This window comes from Protopterus annectens, chromosome 14.part0 (genome assembly GCF_019279795.1).
Source record: "Protopterus annectens isolate FY-2018-M chromosome 14.part0, PAN1.0, whole genome shotgun sequence".
In the NCBI taxonomy this organism is placed as follows: Eukaryota; Metazoa; Chordata; order Ceratodontiformes; family Protopteridae; genus Protopterus; species Protopterus annectens.
The window spans coordinates 522168029-522175349 of NC_056748.1; the positions used below are offsets into that span (position 1 = coordinate 522168029).

Sequence of the window (7321 nt, forward strand, 5' to 3'; positions counted from 1 at the left end):
TGTACAAATCAGTTTGTTATACAAATGACATAATTCTTTGCAAAACTCCAGCTAGTTATGCTGGCATATGTTACACATCCACTGCCCTACTTCTCCTGGCATAGCTGGCAATACCCCATATCGTCACAGTGATGGTGACTGCAAATCTGAAATTAAAAAAGTCAATTGCTTCTTGGAAGGAAAGTTGTGCCAAATCTGGAGGAGAATTCACATGGAGATTATTTGACATTGTTAGCAAAGGGACATATAGTCAAAGCTATGGCTTTCACACTCATAACATATGGTTGTGAGACTCAGACTATAAGAAATGTAGAGTGTTGGAAATCTGATACTTCTGAATAGCTGAGTTGGAGAAAACGTTTGATAAATAAGTGGACTGAAAGATCAAATTATTCAGTATGTAATGAAATACACCAAAACTTCTGACTGCAAGTGCTGATAATGAATCTAAAACTTAAACTCTTCAGCCACATAATGAGAAAACAAAATTTACTAGAGAAGTAAATGATGCTGGGAAAGACTGAAGGGAAAAAAGGAGGGGACAGGAGATGGTCAATCTGAAACAGACAATGGGTGTTCAACTGTATAGAACAGCTGTAGGAACAGAGTAACAAGTCTTTGAAGATTTAGATATTTTGTTGAATGAAGCTTTACTGCAGAGATAGTTCGATGAAAAGGGAAACACTGCCTTTGTTAGAATCCTAGTTTTTTTATTTATGTCATAAATCTATAAAGATGAGTTAGACTACAGCTGGCAGTGGGTTAGTACTGCAGAGACTACAGTACCACCCTCGCATACTCCCAGGCTGTTCGGTTTAGAATGTTGCCCGATGTGGATGGACTCATAGCATGCCAGTAACAGGAGTGAGTAAATTAATACATGTTCGTCTGCCAGAGACACTACAAAACTAACAGATACATCACTCATTAGTTCAGCAGCATTAGTTCAGCAGCATCTTTGGAGTGAAACACTATTGCATACCCCATAGTGTTTGGGTAATCAGGTTTTTTTCTATATTTAGTCAGACACACACACACACGCACACAAACATATATGTCTCTCTGCATCCTATGGGATGTAAAGGGGTTTGTCCCCAGCAAATAGCACTTCTACTCCACTTGTTACTGTTTCTGGTTATTTTGTATTGTCAGGCAGTCTGATTTGGCATAAAGGTATTTGCAGACATTGTGTTTCAGTAATGTACCTTAGAACCTGTATAAATTGGTGGGGATCTCTTCAGCAGTGATATGCATTCCTACAACCAGAAAACTGAGGCAACATTTGTAAATCAGGGTTTTTACCAAATGGTGGACACTAAACATATCGCCCAAGCCTACAGACTGATGAACACAAGATTTGCTGCCATTAACTCAAGTAACCTACTTGATGAAGAGTTAATTTTCTCACACTCACCCAACTTGAAGTTTTTTGGCATCTCTAAGCCACTGAAATGTGGCTGACCAACACCCCCCCCCCCTAATATTGTACAGTTTTAGCAGGAAAGGGCTTTGCCACTAAGCTCCTGTGTATTCACTTGGAATTTAAAATGAAAGAAATTGCCAGAAATCCTACATACTAAATTTTGGACACTCTTGACTTTCTGAAAGGTTAAAGAAATTAGGATCACCCCAGATTTGTCCTACTAACCACTGATGTGGAAGCCCTCATAGGCACAGCATTCAGGCAGTAAAAGCACTCATGGGCACTTAATAGGTGAGTTTTTGGACAAATTATTTAACTGCTTTTATTTTAACCAGACAATGTATAAACCAAGAGGAACAGCCATGTCAGCAGCAACGGCCCCAAGCCTGGCAAACATCACCGTAGCCGACAGAAAGAAAATACTGTGTTCAAAGGAGTGTTTTCATTATATGAACTGTGATTCTTTTCAACGATATCGTCATTTCACAGGATGGCTTAAGGATTTTTTTAAATACACTGAAAATAACACAAATGCTCTGCATTTCACCAACCATTACAGCCTTGAAGGGGCAGAATTTCTAGATTTCAGTATTTACAAAAAGGAGGGTAACTACATGTTAAACAACCTTTTGACAAACCCACACATGTCTATCTGTTGTACATGCAAACAGTATACACTCCCAAATCACAAAGAAAAATGTTATAAAATCACAAGAGATAACAGTCCATACAGTCTGGGGAAATGTCAGGCACTACACAACCTGGACCAACTATAAAGCAATTTTCTTGAAAGGGGATACAGTGAAAACATGATAAAAGACATACCTGGCCGCATTACAATCCTGAAATTGTACAATCTTGCTCTCTTCAATCCAGCTCGATTAGAACAAATAAATACAATTATTCACAAAATGAAGCTGACAAAAGACGTACAAAAATATGATTCTCACATACTCCGTGGGACTCTCTGGAAACAGAATGTACCACGGATGAAAACTGGAACATCATCTATGGAAACCAGTCCACCATTTAATATGTTTGAAAAGGATGCACTTTACCCACCATGGACATGAATGCTGGTTCCATTCTCTGCATGCCTCCAAGAGGTACATGCCATGACTTTAGGAGTTAGAGAAGCAGCTTTTAATATCACAACTCAAAAAGAAAAAAAAAGAAGATATTACAGCACTGAAAGGGATGACTGCAAAAGCAAGTCTGTAGTACATAGGGAAAGCTGCACAAAATGTGGAACATCTTACACGGTCAAGACCATCAGTTTCACAGTAACTCACTAGCAAGATGTGCGCTAAACTGCAAAAAAGTTTATGAAATTTGCTCCAGATAGTGAAGTAACACCTGACCCACTCAAAGGAAACATGGGAGTTTTACTTAAGAAAAAGGAACTAGATTGTCAGGTTTGCCTAAAAGCTTCCTGGCACCAAGGACTGAACCTAAACTGCTCCATCAAATCTGTACGCAAGACATCTAAACCATAATAGCTTTCACTAACAGTTAGATATATTATTATTCACATTTCTTCACTGCATGCTTAATGTATTTTAACTATTATGCTCATGTGGAATGATTAACACAGGGCCAGGAAGAAAATACTAGATAATTTAACACCATAGGTTTAAACGCTTTTGTAAGTTTATATGTACCACTGCCTAATAAAAAAACAGCATTTTCTTAGCCTGATTTCTTGTTTTTTATTTTTTTTTATAGTGTGTATGTGGGCAACAATATTACTACTGAACAGGTTTTAAAACTCTCCTTCAGTACTGAACACAAAACTGTAACATTGGTTTATATGAACCCACCGTTTAACCTTACCAGATTTACTGATTTGTTTTCTGCTGGTCTCGACAAAGTTCAACGTGTAGGGAATTAAGCACATAAATGCACATAATGTCACTGTACAGTTGCACACTGGTTTGATGAATCTCACCTACTTATTGATACTAGGTGAAAGCGCTTCAGACTCCAGATTTTATCTTACTCGTCTTAGTGTTAAAACCAGCTTTAAACTGAATTCTTCTGGAGACTAAAATATAGTTTTTCCTGTGTGTCAGCGTAACCAAACTGTGAACTGCAGGCTCTAGTAATGATGCACTGCAGCCTCAGGTTATGTGCCCCGCGGTAGCGGTACCTTCCTGTGCTGACTGGATTCACGCCTCTCAACTGTACAGATTTTTGCCTCCTATTTTTAGTCCATTCTTCATGTAATTGGTGTTTCGGGAAAATTAGTGGCAAATCACTGAAGACTGAAGTTAGGAAAAAAAATGACAGACATTTGAATTTCAGACTTTCCACCCTTCAAAAAATTCAGGCTAATGTATAACCTGGTATTCTATGAACTCTCTAAGTTTGTAAGAGTTGTATTTAAAAAAGTCCCTATTTTTGGGCCTTTGCCCCACTTCTACTAATGCATTTGTCCAGATTTCTTGCTGTAAGAGATTAAGAGGTATGATAGAATCATCACTTCCTATAATTTAGCCCCAGCTTCACACATTTACATTAATTCTCTTTACAAAAAAGACTCGACACATTTGTGTTTACCTTCTCAGTACAGGCTGAACTTTATTTACAGCCTGCACTGTGTTTTAGCGTATATGGCTTTTGGCAACGAAGTGAACTCTAAATCATACTGGTTTTCTTACAACTGTACTAACTTCCAATAAAACTGCTCTCACGTCTCAGTTACAGGTAAATCAAAGCATCTTGTCAACTTCGTGATCATGCAGCACCTACATACTACCTAGGATAAGATCGTTCATATTCATACTTTTCTACTTACCTTAGACAACTCCACCCAAAATGTTACGCCACAGGTACTGGTGCAATACTTACTGCAGACTCACGGATTCCAGTGGTATGAATCATCTGATATGACATCTTTTGTCATTAGATGGAGCATTCCGAATTATAAAAAAGTCACTTACATCTTTTCACATTTCATTGTGACAGAATGGTGTACCCGGTCTTCAAATTAGCACATGCAGATACCTTTCATGTCACATTGTACACACACACTTAATAAATGCATCACCAAAAAAGTGTAAAAGTTTTTTTTATGGAAATGTTCACATGTCACTTAACATAAGAGATGCAAGGTAGACAATCCCAGTCATTGGTTCAGCTAGGCAGTTCCCAGGATGGTCTTGACTAGCTGCAATTATGATCGCAGCACTAACACTTGAGAATTATAATATGACTGGTTGTCACGTTTATTTAACATTTGTTTACCTGAAAATTCCAACTTGGAATGAAGCCAATTTTCAGCAGAGGCCCAGGGAGAAATGCTCCAGATGCTTGTCTTTGCAACATGGGAGAAAACCAGAGTACCCATTGAAAACCCACATGAATGCAGGTAGGACATACAAACTTCACACAGAAGGCACTCCAGCCGAGAATCGAACCAGAGAACCTCATGCTGTAAGGCGAAAAGGCTACCGCTGCACCACTGCGCCATGGTATTTGTTAGCACTTACCAGAGACAAATACCATCAACTTATCAAATAAGAGATAATATGAAATACTACTGGTTGTACATCATGACAAGAGTAAAAGTGTTTACATTGATTAGGCACTAGCCACATAGGTTAGGAATACACCACATAGGCTACAACATAGTAGCTACTAAATGGAGTAGATACGCACAACAGATGTGAAAGATGAGGCCTTACTCATGATAGCTTAGCCAAATACCTACAGCTTTCATTTTTTTGCCCAGATTGAAAGAACTACGTGACAAAAGCATGTAAATTACTGCATGTTGTGCAAGCTGAAGTTAGACCTGATGAAGGCAAATGAAGACAGAAAATGCTCATCTAAACATATTTTATTTTCAATAAAGAAACACTGATTTCTAAACAAGACACACCTGCTTGGTTACTGTGAAGTCACAGCTCAGGTTGTCTACAATCTGTGGTTCTTTCCCTCCCGTCCAATTTTAAGGGGTCTCAGACATTTTAGAAGAAATATATATCAAAGTCAAAGAAAACTGCCATTCAGAACTACACCACAGTGTCGCTGAACGAAAATGCGATGCTTCGTTCCCAGTGCAAAAACATGCATACAGAGAAGAACAAAATAACATTAAAGTAAACAGAATAAAATAATAACATGACGACCAGTGCAAAAACATGCATACAGAGAAGAACAAAATAACATTAAAGTAAATAGAATAAAATAATAACATGACGACCAGTGCAAAAACATGCATACAGAGAAGAATAAAATAAAATTAAAGTAAATAGAATAAAATAATAACATGACGACCAGTGCAAAAACATGCATACAGAGAAGAATAAAATAACATTAAAGTAAATAGAATAAAATAATAACATGACGACCAGTGCAAAAACATACATACAGAGAAGAATAAAATAACATTAAAGTAAATAGAATAAAATAATAACATGATGACCGGACACATTTTACATATAAATAGGATCGAGTAACATGTATATGACCTTACTATAACATAAGAACTAAGCAGCATATGGAGTGGTCAGCATGAATATTGCACAGTGTGATTTATATTGCACTTCATAGAGTCCTAAGGTAAAGTAAGGTGTGAACCAGCATTAAATATACACATCAATTAGTTATTGCACTTCAAAAAGCTTATTACTTATAGTGCAACAAAGCCTGGATATGCAAGGATCTGTACAGCCGGATAATGTGTGTGTATATATATATATATATATATATATACACACACACACACATACATACATACACACACACACACACACACACACACACACACACACACACACACACACACACACACTTATACATACATGTGTACATATACTGCTCAAACATAGATCAACTGTTCCTTTGGTTGACAACTTTCCAGCCTACACAGTTTGGTGGACAGGTTAGCTGATTGACAGTGGTGAGGTAACAATGTAACAGTGGGAGTGGTGAATATGCCCTTTCTGTGGTGCTGTGTGATATTGGAGTTGGTATATTTAAGTAGCAGGGATGTAGGAGATTTGGCCCCACTGCAAAAAATATTGTATTTGCACTTTCCAAGGATATGTCGCAGAATGTGCATCTTGGTGTCAAACATTTGAGATCCATAATTTTTTATGTTATATGAATCGATCTAATGTGATTTAAATCAACTTGTATATTATATAAATTATATAAAATATTATATACAATATACTTACATGTGTACACATACATACACACATACATTTTTATAATTTTTATATATATATCTATCTATATATATATATATATATATATATATATATATCTATCTATATATATATATATATATATATATATATCTATATATATATCTATATATCTATATATCTATATATCTATATCTATATATATATATATATATAAATAAATACAGCATATATACATGTGTGTATGTTTCTGGATTTATAGATATACACACACATACACACAAATTCTTTCTTTTCAGGAGCTCAGAAATTATTTTACTAATTTTCCATTAAAGTACACTTGCTTAATATGTTATTTCCCCATGTTTGTTCGCTCACTACACACGCTAATAACAGAGTTCAGGCTCAAGCTTTCTGCTGTTGAGCTGTTTACAAGACTGAAGTTTCCTGAAGAGCGACAATTTTTTGTGTTTCAGGTAATCATGCTTTCTGACCTGGCGTGACACTGAGGTCCTCTAAAAGAAACTCCTTACATAATTTTGTCTATGTAACACTGGCAAAAAGCTAACATACCACTCAGTCAAGAAGTTGCGTGTTCAAGTTTTTTACATCTGCTTACGATGCATTTGTGTTCAGACCAGTTAGGTTTCAAGGAACAGTACTGGAGGCATATATATATATAATATATCTGTATATATACACACATATATATATATACATATATACACACACATATATACAT

General features: G+C 36.3%; 1 protein-coding gene across 2 annotated transcripts in view; it reads right to left on the reverse strand.

The window, feature by feature from the left end:
* CSGALNACT2 (chondroitin sulfate N-acetylgalactosaminyltransferase 2) overlaps positions 1-7321 on the reverse strand; it is a 784311-nt gene that overhangs the window by 460629 nt on the left and 316361 nt on the right. The window lies entirely within an intron of this gene.